Source organism: Lutra lutra, chromosome 5, assembly GCF_902655055.1.
Source record: "Lutra lutra chromosome 5, mLutLut1.2, whole genome shotgun sequence".
In the NCBI taxonomy this organism is placed as follows: domain Eukaryota; kingdom Metazoa; phylum Chordata; class Mammalia; order Carnivora; family Mustelidae; genus Lutra; species Lutra lutra.
The window spans coordinates 2,453,736-2,470,308 of NC_062282.1; the positions used below are offsets into that span (position 1 = coordinate 2,453,736).

General features: G+C 54.0%; 1 long non-coding RNA gene across 2 annotated transcripts; it reads right to left on the minus strand.

Annotated features, from left to right (window-relative positions):
• Positions 1–375: 375 nt before the first annotated feature.
• On the minus strand, positions 376–16,538 carry LOC125100731 (uncharacterized). 2 transcript variants are annotated; one of them, XR_007127634.1, is made up of 4 exons: positions 15,987–16,538; positions 9,381–12,627; positions 1,353–1,454; positions 376–1,070 (listed from the first exon to the last, which is right to left on the minus strand). It is a non-coding gene; the product is annotated as an uncharacterized LOC125100731 (long non-coding RNA). The 2 variants fall into 2 exon arrangements; XR_007127635.1 differs by lacking the exons at positions 376–1,070; positions 1,353–1,454 and adding an exon at positions 3,006–4,715.
• Positions 16,539–16,573: the final 35 nt, after the last annotated feature.

Below are 16,573 nucleotides of genomic sequence, written 5' to 3' on the forward strand. Positions count from 1 at the left end.
CCGCAATCTCAGATGGGGAGACAGGCGTGAGGAGGACGGGACCGGCAGCTCCTTCAGCTGCAGACGCCCCACCTTCCCAGGCCTCTGGCGGGGGCAGAGCTGGGGCCAAGCCCTGGCTGTCCACTCCAGGGCTGCCCGGGACACTCAGAACTCACAGAACTAGTCCTTTCTCTGACAACCTGTCCTGGGTAACCCTGGGTGACCTCTCCATGCGAGGCACCAGACGTGCTGAATCTTATCTCAGGGCATCGGGCACTCAGAAGTCCTCGACACCAACAAACAGGTTGTTCCCACCTCACGTTCCTGGCCACACAGCCCCTGAATGCTGGATCCCTGGCCCGGTCCCACATTTGGCTCATGGTTGCCACTTAAATACTTGTGCGTCAGTACTCTTCCAATCTGTTATGCAACCCCACTTAAGGGAGAAACTGTGTGCCCTTGGCATCTTCTGGGTGAAGCTGGGGCCAAGAATCCATAGCAGTAAGTCCCTGAGGTTTTAGGTTTTCAGCACACATAAAGGTGATTTTTAAAAAAAAATCATTCTTCACATTATTTTCAGTGTTCTACAAAGCCCCCGTTTGGTTTTTAAATGACTAGCTGAGTGCAGGTGTCCACCAGGGTCTCCCACATGGTCAGGATGTGGCCCACACGGGTCCTGCCTCCTCAGTTACAGAATCCACGGCTGAGACTCTACGCCACAGTGTCCCTCACCTTGTTTGGACGCCAGTCCACAGCAAATGGGAGAGCTCTCAACGGAAGCCACGCCGTCTTCCTGCGGGGTTATTTGATGATAATCCCCATGAGCAAAAGTATTAGGTAACTACTGAATCTCAGAGGAGAATTCCAGAACACTCCATGAATCCCCAAGTAAGATTCAGGAGAACAATATGCCAACCGGGAAGAAACTTGGATTAAAGCAGTAAATACTTCACCATCCTTGGGGTTTTGGTATCAAGGTGTATGTTCCAGGATGTCCTAGAATTATCCAGTGGTTTAACTTCCAAGGTCACGGTGAGCTCAGACAACCCATCTCGTGCCAAGGCTGAAGTCAGGGCTGCCATGGGCTCAGCCTGGACAGAGGGAGAGACTGGGAAAAAGGATGCTGGGTGTGGATCCGGCCGTTTCGACCAGCTGGCTTGGCCGGGGGGCTTCTGAAGGCCATTTCTTCTCTTCCTAACTCACCAGTTTATTATCTCTGTTCCCCAAGCCCTCGCTGGTCTCCCTAAAGGAGGAACTGCAAGCAGACAGTGGAATCAAGTCATAAGACAAGCACACGGGCCATGCCAGGCACCATAACTACGCTTTCTAAAGTCAACTGCATGGTTGTAATAGCATTTTGCTTCAAAACTGACCTTTCAAAGGTGTGGCCATGGGTTATGAAGACCATTAATTCCACCCCACATTTGCTGGTCATTCAGCAGGTGTAGACAGACATGCAACGGAGGACACCTGTCCTGAAAAAGAAAAAAAAAAAAAAAAGGAGAATTCCCTTTGATGGGCTTTTATGAATTTACCATCCAAATGCGTCCATCACCAACAGACCCCCGAGTCAGTTCATGAGAGAAGAGCCTTCTGCTCATTTGAGGATAGGCAGAAGGGCAGAAGGAAGGATGAGAACTCTGAAACAGTGAAACAAAGAAATCATGGGGTAGAAGTTCAATGAAAATTCAACCATTTATATTTTAGACAGTGACTCCAGCAAATATCTGTGAAGGATTTCAAAGTTGGAATTAGACCTTAAGATCTATTGCCCACTTCTGAAACGAATAACAGCGAAACAGTAGGTTTTCCAAAACAATGTGCTGGTCACCGACATGCTCTAAAATGTTCCGTCTGTGGTCTCTCCATCCACAGGGCTTCTCCATCCTCAGGAGCCCACCGTGGGGCAGACTCAGAGCAGGCTGCAGGGACAGGGACTCTGGGCACCTAGATCTGCCTGCCACCTTCCGCTCTCAGGGTCCTGGTGCTGCTCCCACTCTGTGTCCACACAGCAGAGCACCCCGGAGTGGGCACTGACCACCAGGTGGCCACCCCTGCTGGACATAGTCCCTCCCAGCCCCCAGTGGGTGAGCGCATTCAGCCCATACTCACTTGATATGTTGGATCCTGGGCACCTCAGTGCTCCCCCACACCCCAGGGGGCCTGGTCCTGAGGACCAATGCCACAGCAGGCATCCTGTGGGGCTCAGACTCACACAGGCCTGCAAGGGCACTCTGCCTGCCCCGCCTTCTTTCCGTGTAAAGGGCAGCTACCCAGCGGTGCCTTCATGCTTCTGCCTGTCCCACCCCATAACTGGGACGGACCCCAGCAGAGACAAAAAAAAACCCAGCAGAGGGTGTGGCAGATGCCCCCCTCCCACCGGGCCTGTGGCTTGCACAGAAGGAGCCCGCTTCCCAACCCTGGGACGCTCCCCCACCAGCTCTTGGGCGGGCTGCATGTCACAGCTGCGGAGGAGACAGAGACACCGTCCCCAGCAGAAACCTTAACGGACAGATGTGCACGTGCACCTACCCTGGAGAAACCCTCGTGAGGGGAGAGGCACAGCCAAGCCCACTCCCGCAGCACCACACAGACTCATGACTAATTAGAAACCATCGAAATGCCCTTTAATTGAAAGATAATTAAATAAAATAGAGCACATTCATGTTCTGGGATTCTAAGCAACAGTTTTTAGAACACAGCGAGGATCTCTGTGTGCTGACATGAAAACAGAGGCCAAGGGGCATTAAGGAAAATAGAGTCACAAACAATCTTCCTCGGGGCGGGGGTTCACTTGTGCAAACATCTACAAAACTACACACAATCACATACGCGTGTGTACATGTATCCATCGTGAGTGCACACGGCCACACATGTTAGCGCATGGAAGGGGATCAGATAAAGGAACCACGTGAACGGCATCAGGGTTACCCGTGGGAGTGGAATAAGGATTCAATACACTCACATATGAGGCACACTTGACAGGGGATATTTTAGTTTTATTTGAAAATTTTAATGAAAAAATTATACATGTTACTGCTACCAATAAAATTAAAAATCTGTTAAGATGCATCACAGTAAGAAAGCAAGGAGAAAGAGGAAGGCAGGGCCCTCAGTGGCATGTGGGTCGGAAGCTTCCGGAAGGACAGGGCATCTGGAGAATCATGGCTTCCTGATGGAGGCTGAGGCTGGATCGGAAAAGGGAACGGGAGCCACACGACCTGCCACCTTGCACACAATGTGGGCAGCGGGACCTCCGGGGTCACCAGCAGCCGATGATAATCACTGGGCCAAGCTGTGATGGCAGAAGGTCACTGGCAGCAGAACGGGAGACATCAAAATGCACCAGACTGAAGGCAGGAGGTCATTTAGGAAGCCGTGCCCACAATCCAGTCAGCTGACGATGCGGACGTGGAACAGTGCCGGTGGGTAGGGTCACCATGCAATTTCTTGTCCAACCTAGATCCTGGAGAAGATGGAATCTGAGAGCCAAAAAGGCCCTGAGTGTGCCCACACGCGGTGGGGCGGTGTACGGAGTCCTCACTAGCGGAGCCGGGGCAGAAGGAGAGGTGCAGCGGGACCTCTGCAAAGTCACATGTCACTGGCACCTCCCTGAGGACAGGAACCCAACCACCTTTTCTGTTCCTCATCTACTGTAGCATCACAGAGCTGCCCTGGAGCCAGGAGCATCACGCGTGTTCCACACACCATCACTGGACCTATGGATGTTGAACAGGACAGAAGTGAAGGCGGACAGCTGACAGAGGCAGAGCCCGGGTGGCCGGAGTCCGGCCGCTTCACGGAGTCCCAGGGGCACTAAGAGCCACTTGGCGTATCTGTAGCTTCCGGTGGAGAAGGGTCACATGTAGATGGATATTTGGGTCTGTAGCTCACGGCTGAGTTTGGATTTGATACAGATGTGGGGGGCCCACAGGAAAAAGCCAGGCATTCCACGGAGGATGCCTACTGGGGTGAGCCCATGAGAGCAGGGAGGTTAGCAGGTGGGCAAAGAAGACAGAGACGGAGTGAACTGAGAAGGAGGAGGCCCTTACGCAGGGGTGGTATCAGTGAAGGGGGGTGTCAGAGTGAGTCAGATTTGGGGTCTGCAGAGAGCACAGTGAAGTTTGTTGGGTTTAAAAAGTCAAACCGGGTGTAGATCGAGGACTCCTTTTTATGAAATGTGTTTTTTCAACCAACTAAGTCCCAGTTACCTCCGTACTTAAAAAACTTCAAATTCGTAAGTTGGATCCAGCCCCATACCTAATGAATCAAAAGATTTCTAGGCAAGGTCCACACATTTTAAGACATTTTCCAAGAGCTTCAGAGTTTTAGAATTCTAGGTTTATATGTGGGTTTTCCAGCTGGATTTTAAAACCAGGAATGAAAGATGGGTTTGGGAGTGAAGAGACAGTTCTGGGCTCAGACGGAGGGTTGAAACGTAGAAGCACTGATGAGTACTAATGACAAACCCAGACCAAGGCCAAATCCAATATTTCACGTAGTGAGTTCTCCGCCTTCTAAGGAAACGGCAGGCTGCATTCACATGGACTTCTCTAGGAGACGAGGGCAAGAGACTGGAGCTGCTCAACCCTCTCCAGCTTGAGCAGGAGCATTTCAGCCCCGAAATCGAACAAGTGATGTGCTATGGAGATGGGCTTCCATCTCCATAGGGGAGCAGAGGACATCTCGGCAGGGGAGAAAACAGATCCGAGGAGACTGGTACAACTCCATGCGTCCTGGAATAAAAGAATGAGGGACACGGATGACACACAGCCTGCGACCATGCAGGCCGGCTATCGAAGAAGACCTTGGCCTTGAGAGCACTGAGGCTGGATCTGAGAGGCTTTCCCGAAATGCAGGTGACAGGTCACAGTCCCTGGGTGTGGGCAGCCATGAAAAGGAGGAATTCAAACCATTCTCCTTCCCAGAAGAATGGTGGTGGAGGAGGAGGAGGAACCACACTCAGAGGTGTACGGACTGAAGAAGGTGGGTGGGGGGTGGGGGTACGGGAGGGCAGGAGATCCACATTTTTTCTCATAAAGCTTTGGGACACTTTCACAGATTTGCATTTCAGGTGGGAGACACCAAGTTCTGAAGAAGTGATTTCTCCTCAAATGGTTGACTTGATGACAAAGCAGAGCAGGTACTTCCAGGTGAGGGACAAATTTACAGAAAGCCGACCGCATCCTTGCAACAAGTAGGTGTTATGGCCACGCGATATTCCAACGGAAGGCAGGGCGAGGTGGCAAGCAGAGGCTTTCATCTGTGTGTGGCCCCGCGCTCCCCAGGCAGGGACAGGTGGATTTACACAGACACACCATGCGGCCAAATCATGCGTCTTCTGAGAAGGCTAACTAACCCGTCCAGAGGGAGGGAGCCTCCACCCGGGGTGTCCGCGGACCTTCTTTTATAACCTGGTTACACAGTGACATGATGAAGTCAGGCGGGAGCTGCCCAGAACACCAGACCTCGGATTCTCCACTGGTCAGCTCTTGAGGGAGCCGGGGTTGAAGCCCGTTCACCCCTTTCTCTGAACACATAAAACCGAATTAACAGGTGGGAGCACGAGAAAGTTGACTCCTAAGAGAAGATGCTGTGGGGCACAGATAGCACCTCCCAGCTCACCCTGAATGTGCTGTGTGGTGGGTGATAATCACCAATACAGTTTGCATAGCTCATGATTCCGGAGTTAGCAAGAAAACCGTCCACCCAGAAGCACCATTTCCCCCCACCCCACCCCGTGATGGTGAACTACTCCTCCTTCACAAGTCAGTCAGGAGGTTCCTGATGGGATGCAGGATTGTTTTTCTGCTTTATAACCACTGGGTTTGTCTTTCGCTCAAGATGAAACCACTGACTCAACCTTTGAGCTATGGCCTGCATGAGTCGAAGCCAAAGGAAGGCCTGCAAGTGACTTGTTTTCATCTGTATTAATAATAATAACAGCAAGTACCTTTATCCAAAAGCATTCTTTTCCCCAACATTCCCGTCATTCCAGATTTCTGCTTAATTGAACACCTAATACACCGCTGAGAATTGGGCATATACTCACACACTCTGTCATAAGACACATGACTGTACACTCCAGATGTGGCTAGAAAACCCATTGGATCTGAGCAGAGAACGATGTGATCGTAGGCCGCTTTTCACAACTGGAGGTTTATGTCTCATCAAACCACCTGAAGACAACAGAATCCAAACCCTGACAGTCATGTGCTTCTGTGATTCTTCAGGGTCAAAGCGAAGGAAAAACCTTTGTTCAAATAAAATCTCATCCGTAAGCACAGATGTCAACAAGGGAAGCAGAGCTTTCTGCCTAGTGGACAAGGAGCCAGGGCCCCGAGTCGCCCCACAGGGCCACCTCTTACCTGCCCCAGGTGCCCCCCATGGGGCACCCTGTCACCTGCCTCAGGTGATTCTGAGCAGAGTCCCTGCAGGAGGCTGGACGCTGGTCTCTTCCTTGTGCTCGCACAGCGGGGCTCTGCCGGTGCCTGGAAGGACTGAGAGGTCTGACACATGCTGATGGCCTGCAGGCCCCTCTCCCTCCCTCCCTCTGGGACCTCGGTGGGCTCACACAGTCCCCTCCACTTCTGTGACGTCTTCCTGTAGCTCTGACCCAGATCCCTCTTGACTTTCCATGGACACACCTGATCTGCCCCCGCTCGGAGACCTGTAGCATCCCTCCTTGCCCAGAGAGCGAAGTCGGCACTCCCCGCCCCTGGGTGCGGCCCACTCTGCTCCTCTGTGTCCTTCCATCTCCCCGGGACCACCCACCTCCCCGGCGTGCTTTCAGAGCCCTGTCCTGCCAGCACAGGGACAGACTTTGCTCATCCTCTTGACCTCTCCCCATCTAAGTCACCTTTCAAAGTCCGGTTCAAGTGACAGGCCACTGGGCCCTTTCTTCGGTTGATCCAAAATCTGGGCCCCTTATGTCAGTCCCGGGCCAGTGCATGAGTGGGAACTACAGGGCTTTTTGGACAGAAGGGTCAAGATAAAGAATTTTTATTTATTTATTTATTTATTTAACAGAGAAGGAGAGAGATCACAAGTAGGCAGAGAGGCAGGCAGAGAGAGGGGGAAAGCAGGGTCCCTGCTGAGCAGAGTGCCCGATGTGGGGCTCTATCCCAGGACTCTGAGATCATGACCTGAGCCAATGGCAGAGGCTTTAATGCACTGAGCCACCCAGGTGCCCCAAGATAAAGAATTATTTTTTTAAGGATTTTATTTATTTATTTGACAGAGATCACAAGTAGACGGAGAGGAAGGCAGAGAGAGAGAGAGAGAGAGGGAAGCAGGCTTCTTGCCGAGCAGAGAGCCCGATGTGGGACTCGATCCCAGGACCCTGAGATCATGACCTGAGCCGAAGGCAGCGGCTTAACCCACTGAGCCACCCAGGAGCCCATAAGATAAAGAATTTTTAATCAAGCATCATTATGGGTTGAACTGTGTCTGTCCCAAGATCCACATACCGAGGTCTTAGCCCAGTTGCCTCAGAACGTGACCCGGGTGGAAGCAGGGTTGTCGCAGATGCAGCTACTAAGATGAGTCTTACTGGAGTGTGTGGGCCTTGACCCAATATACCTGTGTCCGTGCCGAGAAAAGGGAGTTTTGGGACACAGATAAACTCCCGTTGAGAAGGTCCTGTGAAGACGGAGGCAGAGCCTAGGGTGATGCCTCCACAAGCCAAGGAAGGGCGGGCATTGCCAGAACGTTCTGGAAGGTAGGAGAGAGGCCCAGGGCAAGTTTTCCCACTACCTCCGCAGGAACCAGCCCTACCAACACCTCCACCTTGGGCTTCCAACCCCCAGGACAGGTGACGATAAGTTTCTCTTGTTTAAGCTGGCTAGTCTGGGTCACAGCGCTTGCAAATGAGGACGGGGACAGCGTGCCCATCAGCTGGCTGAGAAGCCTCAGAGGCAGACCCAGGCGGCAACTGCCCATACAGAAGAACGGAAACTGCAAAACGTCAGGAGCCCCAAGGAGCCAAACTCAGGCAGAGATGCTGAGAGGCTGCAGCTGGCCCATCCAGGGAACACGGAGGCCTGGCTCTGGGAGAGCCTGCAACCGTGCTGCACGCTCGGGAGCATCGGCCCCAGGCAAAGCTGAGGTCACAGAAGGCGAGGGGAGGAGGGGGCCTGCAGGAGAAGGAAGGGGCAGCCCCCCAACTGTCCTGCAGCTCACTCCCTCCCCGCACCCTGTTGCATGGTCTAATGGAGAGAAAGCGCACGGGCTATGGCTCAAAGCAGAAATGGGGTCTGCAGGGCCCAGCATGACGGGGGAGGGAAGGGGGGAAGTGGAGGGGCCAAAAGTATGTAGTTGGCACAACCCTCTTCACTCGCATTGCTGCCTCGGGTGCAGACTAGGTGTTAGCGAGCTTCGCCTGCCTCACTGACCTTACGCACGGACTTTAGATATTTAGACAACGGTCTGGTTTGTCTTTCCTTCACCCATAGCACGAGAAATCGTCCACTTTTTTTACATGGTCCCTGACAAATGTTTGCTAAGTAGGGAATAAATGGAAAAATAAAAGAGGGGAAAAAGAAGGAAGGGATGAAGGAATGAAGAAAGGAAGGAAGGAAGGAGAGGGAGGAAGGAGGGAAGATGGGAGGAAGGGGGGGAGAGGGAGAATGAGAGGGAGGGAGGAAGGATGGGGAAGGAGGGAGGCAGGTGGCCTCACATCCAACCTGACTGGTGTCCTTGGAAGGAGAGGCTGGAGCTGGAGAGACACTGGGAGTGTGGGCGCTGAGAAAAGATCTGCATGCCAACCAGAGAGGACTTGGACAACACAACCCTGCCGACACCTAGCCCCTGGACTCCCACCCTCCAGAAGCGTGAGAACATGCATCTCCCTTGTTGAAATCACCCTGTCGGTGGTATTCTGTGAGCACAGCTGTACCCAACATAAGTTCACCTACCACTGTCGGTTACCAACCACCCTGCGTCGAATTGGGAGCTATGGTTAGCCTGCCGATCCCTGAGCTCACTCCCAGGAGACTAGAGGCCAGCCAGGCTGTGTGGGGCTAGAGGGAGGTTGGAGAAAAGACACGCCCTGAACTTGGTCCTAAGTGTCATGTTCTTTGGGTCAAAGTAGCCTCTGGAAGTGTGCCTGAGAGGGGAGCCTGCACGCGCCCCCAACTCCTGGTACACATACAAACATCCACACACACTCAGAGACGGCACAGAGTGGGGGCCAGAAGGCCTGAGGCTGCTCTACCTAGTCTTCCGTGCACAGGAAACGAGGGATGTAGCTGGTCTAACCCCAGTCAAGAACCCCAGATCCCGCAGCTCTGGAGACAGTCTTGGGGACAGTAGTGTGGAAGGGGAGTGAAAGCAGACGATGGAACCTGAGTCTAGTAACATTTCAAGTCCCCCCCCGCACCCCGCTTAGGTCCATTTCATACCTGGATTTTGTTTTTCCACAAGAATGGTCCTGGAAAATGCTGCTAGACCAAAATATCTTCCAAACCTAGAGAAACCTTCCCCTGAGCTCCCAACACGTCCTGTGTTGGGCGTGTTTGTTGCACAGGTGTCCCTTCAGTGGGGCGATTTTAACCTACACGCCAGTGACTCGTGGGGCACACAGTCTGTGAAAGCCGGAATGCACCACACTTTCTGCCCAGGACGCTGTGTGGGTGGGTGTTTCCCAACTGCTATTTCTAAAAGGTATTTCCAGTAGGTAGATTGAATCTTTTATAATATAAGTGATTGAGGGCTGCTAGGAAGTCATGGGAGGTAGAATCCTATCTGGTCGAAATTTCAAACAGTTCTCCAGGAGTCAAACACAAATATGCCGTTTAGTGTTTCACCTTTTTCCATCCCACACATATCATTCCCTTTGAGGGTTTTACTAGCAAATCGTCTTTGGATTTGCTCAGATCTGAGAAATGTATTCTCATTCCTGAGTTATTATCTCATGTCCTTTCTGGTTGTTACTGTCCGTTGTTACTCGGTAGAATATGTGAAGTAAATTCATAAATAGTGTAAAATATGCATTGATCTGATTCTTTGGAAGAAAGGGGCTCCTGTAGCCATAACTGAATAGGATTAAGTTTACTCGGTAACTCAACCACCATAAGAACTCCGATTGCACGACAAGACAAGATGCCATAAACACCCGGGATTCTGAAAAGAAACAAAGAGCTAATTACTCTTATCAACACGTCGTACTTCTCTTAGAAGCTCATTCCTTCTTTAGGTGGATACTATACTCACAATATTTAATATTTATGTGGCCATAGTGCATTAATGCCCAAATGTGCATTAAGGTAACTTATTTGATTAATGAAATATTAATGAAAATGACAGTGGAATTGAGTCCTCCGGGTTTAAGGTGTTCCTAGTTTCTATTTTCTCTCACTGACAGGGAGAAAGGCTTCCCGCCCCCACCCTCACCCAATACAGGCATTTTCTGCTAAAATTCCATCATGCCAGGATAGAAGGCTCTGTCCGTCATGCAGGTTAGTGGAGGAAAAGAAACTGTCTGCTTCTACAGCAACCTAACCACAGAAGACACAGAAATCGTGTCAGAATCCCAGCAGGTCACCCTCCTCCTCCGTGGCCCCTGGTTATGAACCTTGCATTAGCTGCCTCCGTCAATCCTTAACATCACCCGGAGACAAGTCAACTTCAGAGCCTCCTGGAAAGGATGGCATGGCTTGCTTTTGGAAAACAAGAGGAAGTGGAATTCTTCCACAGTTTAGGAATGAAGGGTTAAGGTCAAAGAATGGGCCTTCGTAGCTTCCAATCCCGGAAGAGGAAGATCGATAAGCCCAGAAAATCTTCCTGCCACTACTGTGGATGCCTCAGGGACCCAGAGGAGCAAGGCAGGAGTTTTCCTGAAGGCTGTGCCGCTTCGCTGCAAATACTAATAAAATGAGTCCTCTGGTAGACAGCTGTCATCTTGCACCAGAAAAAAGGAGACTGCCTACCAAAAGCGGAATGAAGTAAGTTTAAAAATAGACTTACACGACAAAAGTTAGAGGATGCTAATTTCCAAAGGGACCTGTGCACACAACAGAACGGAACCGCTGTGCAGCTTCTCTGCACCCGTAAATGTCAGAGATTTCCTTGGACTAGTACCTCAACAGTTAACGGTTCCACACTCAAGGAGTTAAAATGCAAACCTTAGCACATGACTGCTTTTAAGCTATAATGTCCTTAGAACAGAAGTTCTTATCAGAGGTCTGCACCGCACTTGGCAAACAAGACGTTGTACCTTTTAAACAAATAATTCATTAAGTAATTAAATTCGAGTGAGATTACTCTAATTAAATGCACACTGTTGTTGAATCATAATTTCTATGTGGTCTAGTTAAAGATGAACAATCTCTTATTCCTGACCAAAAAGAAAGCTTTAAAAGAATTCCCCCGTGGCTGGAGGGATAGATTTACAGGCGCTCCACAGAGGTCATTTCAAGAAGGAAGAGACAGCCAGCGCAAGGGCCGGGGTGGGGGCGGCTCTCCTGCCCCGAGATTCCGGAGATCCGGGCTGTGCGCCCTGGGTCCGGTGACAGGACTCTTCGGACCGGCAGGAAGCCACAGCGCTCTGCTCCGCAGCTCGGTTCTCCGCGCGACCGGCCCGCGCACCAGGCCCGGAGCGGGACGCGCGCCAGAGGTCCGCGCCGCCGCCGCCGCAAGGACCTCAGGACTTGGGTAAGGCCGGAAACTCACTTGGTCCCCCAAGCCGAGCTCGCCCGTCTCCCTCTGAGGGCCTGAGGACCCGCAGCCACCGCGGTGCTCACGGGGGAGCCGCTGAAGTCCCCGCCGGCTTTGATCTGCGCCTCTTGGCTGCGGAGAGCCGCCGGTGGGCTGCGTGGCGGCCCCGCATTCCTGTGTCAGACACGCGTTTCCTAGCGTTCCGGGGCGGGCAGCTACACCTGTACTGCGAGGATGTACATCGCCTTGCTCCGGGATGGCACTGATTCGGGACGGTGAACTACACACACAAGCTAATTAAAAGCTGCATAATGGGGCCCTACAGGAACGCGGTAGAAAAACAAATAAATACGCGTGCAGCTGGCGCAGCGACGGTACCTCTGCCCCCGAGCAACCGTCTGGTGACATCAAATTATAAACCCTGGAAACCCTCACGCCGTCGCTGTTGATCACATTGGAGGCATAATGGAAATGATTTGGTTAATTAAGGGGAGGTTTATAAAATATTTACGTGTGCGCACACGCATGTAATTCACTTCCTCCTACACTCGGGGACTGCGACATCGCGGCACTCCAGGCCAGGGGGCTGCGGTCCATTTTTCTACCCTGCCATGGTGGGAAACTCCTGCCGGTTGCGCCCGGGCCGCTCTCCTCCCGCCCGCCAGCCACAGTCCAGGGAACCAAGCCCCCACTCCGCCTAGGCACCTGCTCTGCTTTGCCGGGTGACAGGCCCTGCCTGGAGAGCTTCCAACCATCCCGAGTCCCTGGTCCCTCGCTTCGGGACGTTTTCCTCCAGGGAAGTTCATGGGGTCTCTTGGCGTTGCCTCCAGCTGGCCTCACTGTGGTCCCTCCAGGGCAGCTAGGCTCTCTTCTTGGCTTGAACCCAAGGGCAACTGGGCGCAGTCCCGCCCTCCTCCGGGCTTCTCGGCCATCCTCTGGGGAATGTTTGACTCTTGTCTGTCGCCGCGGAGCACGGTGGCTTCCTGGGTCCTGCTGGAGAAAGGTGCAAAGTCTAATGGGTATTTAACAAGACTCATAAATCAGGACGCACGCATCAGGGCAGAGGGCAGAGCCGGGGTCGGGGCCGGGCCAGGTCAGGCCACCAAGCCCCAGCACGAAGTTGCTGCCCTGCACGCCTGCCCCCCCCCCCCCCCCCTGCACAGGAAGGAATGGCCATTTTGAAAGGCAGAGGAAGAGGCCTTGGGGCTGCCACTGCATCCCTGACACTGGTCTCTGACACCCGCTGGGTCCTTGGCGCCAAAGGCAGGTCCCCATGATGGCTTCCAGGAGAGGGGCAGTTTCCCACCAGCTGCATCCTCTTCTTCTGGGACCCAGGGAGGCAGAGCCTCAAAATCAGTGGAGATTCTTTTGGACGAAATAAAATTGTAAATGGGAATGCTGTTTGGTTTGTTTACTTTCATTCTCTTGTAAATATACAGGGGTGGGTAGGGAGCTTGGTGGATGCTAAACATCACTGCGGGCAGGGGAGAAAAAAAGGGACATGATCTTTTACAGACCTGGGGTAACAATTTCCTCCTATTTAGAAAACTAACCCCCCCACCCCACCAAAGGACAACCAGCAAGTAAACTTTTCATCAGGCCTTGAAACCTGCCTAAAAGTCAAGTTGGTCCAAAATCATATTTTTGCCAACTCTCCCTCCTCCAGCACACACCAAGTTCTCAGGGCCTTTCTCTCCTCCCCACCAGAGTCCCCTTCCACCCTCCAAAACCACTCCTGCACTATACTGGGGTGCCCTACCCATTCATGGGTGCACCCAGAGGCCCAGGTCCTAGCTGGGGATGCGGAGGGTCCAGGCCTTCCAATCACAAGGTCTTGACCAACTGCCACTGCCCAGCTCTGCCCGGTTGTGCCAATGACCTGCTCCAACTCCCCAGGTCCCTACATGGGCTTCCTTGCACTCCCTCCCCAACCTAAGCCCCGATGCAGGCCCCTTCGGAGCTCAGATTCGGCTGGCCTCACAGCGACCCCTAGGTCTGGCTTTGTACAGTTGATTCCAGTGTCCTGCCTCTGGCTCAGTGGTTGGCCAGTCAAAGGAAAGGGGAGGGGCTCCTCCAGCCCAACCCCTGGTTCGGGCCTCCAGACCAATGACGGGGCCTGCCGAACCACCCTTATCAGGTGGGGATAGTGGCTGAGGGTCTGTGAAGGTGGTTTCTCCCAGTTTGTGGATCTAGAGTGGCGAGGCTGTGGGTGGGTAGAGCCCCACACATTGTCCCCAGCCAGTGCCACTGAGCCCCAAAAGGACCCTATATGGCCCCCTATTCTCCCCCGCCTCTCTGCCGTCAGAGGGATGGCCAGGACCTGGGAAAGGCTGAGCAAGTGAGCTGGGCCATCTTCTTTGGGGAAAGTTCTGGAATCCCCTTAAGCAGATGTTCAAGAGAGGCCCAAAGTCCAGGCTCAGGCACAGATGAGGGGCCTTCCCTCCTCAGCCCCACTATTTGATGCTCACAAGGATTAGTGGGATGGTGGGAGGATACTTTCCATGGGGATGCTGAGCCAGGAAGTTTGGGATCCTTCTATTTTCCTCCTGATCTCCAAGGGGATGGTTTGGAGGCAATCCCCACCCCACCCCCCTGCCTCCTTTTTTTTTTTTTTTTTTTTTTTTTTTTTTTTTTTGGTCAGATTGTTTCCTAGTTTTTTTTTCATGCAATTTTTTGGGTAAAGCTCAAGGAGAATGAAGGGAGGAGATGAGCCAGGGGTATAGTCGGGCTCTGCTGGGATCCAGCCCTGGCCTTGGGCAGAGAATGAGCACAGTCAGCACTAAGGCACCTTTCTAGGGCTTCGCAGAGGAAGTCTACAGGCCTTTTTAGAGTCCATTCTCCCACTACTGGGGAATCCCCAGACAAGGTTTCCAGGAGGGCCCTTCCCACTCACCTCCCCGTCTTCTAGAACCTTCTATCTTCTCACAATGCAGACGGAGGTGATGCAGGCAGAGCACACATGTGACTGTGGGGTTGTTCTGGACAAAATCTGCTGCCCACATCTGGTTCTGAGGCTCCAGCCGCCCTGGAGTGCGCTGCTGTGGGCTGCAGGGGAGAGCGCGGAGGAGGACCCATCTGTGTGGCTGAATCCCTACAGGGACAAGGGTCTCTGGCCTTACATTCTGCCTGCCCTCCGTGTCACTCATGGAAGAGGGTTTATGGAACATGTATTTACCTGTCACCCTGAAATGTGACACTGAGGTTTGCTGGGGCTGGCCCATGGCCCTGTTTGAGATGTAGGAAAGAGGGGTTTGTCAGGCAGGGAGGTGGTCGGCTGGGGAGCAGGAGGAAGCTTTGGTTTATTGACTTCCAGGACTGGGAGTAGCTCCTCTGAGCTCTAGCACCCCAGAATCTACTTCAAAGCAGGAAAGGTCCCCAGACGTTGCAAGAGGTTTCTAGCCTGAGCAAGGGCTAGTTAGTGGAGGTTGGGTGGAGGGCGGTAGGGGAAGGAGTGAAGGGGCAGCATGGACAGGAAGAAAACCTGACAGAGCGGAGAAATAAAAGCCTGATTACAGATCTGTTAATTAGTAATTACCATTATGGGCGTCATTGTTGCTAATTATAGACAGCGGTTCTCTGTCTGTCCTCAGGCCCCAAAACGGGGAAACGAGAGCCTTCCTGATGGTGCAAGAGTCACTGGGCCTCCAGGATCCAGGGGCCTGGAGGGGGAACTAGGGGATGGGGTCCAGGTCAAGGTCTAGCAACACAGCCTGCTGAGGACCCGGCCCAGGGGCCAGCCTCAACTCCGCACACCGGAACTGGCTCACACCAAGACTGACACTGCAGCGCGTGGGTGAGATTCCTGCGGGGTCCAGTGTGCCAGCCCCTCACAGCAGGGAGTACACCGGGGGAGGGGGGGAGGGGGGGAGCTGGCCGCTTATTCGGAGATACGGGAAAAGTGGCCCCAGGAACCAGGGCCGGTACCGCCTGCACATTCCCTACCCGGTCCGCGGGGATCTGGCCGGCGAGTGGAAAGGCAGAAGCGGCCTGCCCCACAGAAGTCCCGTGCACAGGGAGGCGAGGAGGACCGTACACCAGTCGTCTGAGCCCTAGCAGGGACCTGAACCTCCTCCTGGAGCTCGGGGTTCAGGGTAGTGTCCGCACGCTCTCCCCGCCGGCTAAGGATGGAGGAGAGGGAAGGAGAAGAGGGACACCTTGTCCCTGGGCCGGTCGCGGCGTCGCCTCGGGCGGGCGCTCTCCACACAAGTTTCCTCCCTGCCTGTGCACACCTAGCGGACAGACAAGGGGCCCCCGAGCCACACTTCGTTCCTCCCGTCGCCAGGGTGGGGGCGGGGCGTTTCCCTCGCGCGGCGGTGGTGATTTTCCAGCAAAGAAAAGGTCCCCACCGTCACCTCCAAGAATCTGTCACTGTGGACTGCCTCTGCTTTGCCATTGAAGTGGCTTCTCTGCGGCCCTTTCTTGAAGTTTTCCCAATTAGAGAGTGCACAGAGCTGGGCGGCTTCCCGCTTCTCCCAGCGCAGCGAGGCCAGTCGCGGCCAGGGGACCCGGGAATACCTCGTGGGGGTCGCGGAGCCGCCACGCCCGCGTCCGGGGGTCACGCCACGCCGGCTTCTGCGGCGCACCGAGCGCGCGAGGGGCCACTTCTGCCTGAGATGTCTGGGGGAGGCCAAGGCAGCGGCGGCCTCGGAGGAGAGGCCCTTCCCGGAGGGCTGTCACCGCCCCAGCGCCGGCACCGCGGCCCCAACGGCGGAAGAGCAGGCGCCGAGTCGCTTTCTGAACGAGCAGACACTCCTCGGCTTCGAGGCAGCAAAGCCAGGGTCCAACAGCCGCGCGCCGGTGCGGACCGCCGTCAGACGGCCGCGGGAGCCGGGCGGCGGGGAGCCCGTGGCCGCGAGGCCCGCACCCGCCGCCCGGCCCGCTCGCGCGCCCACAGCCGGCGGAGGTGGCCCGGCCGGCGCGGAGCACCACGTGCGAGCCG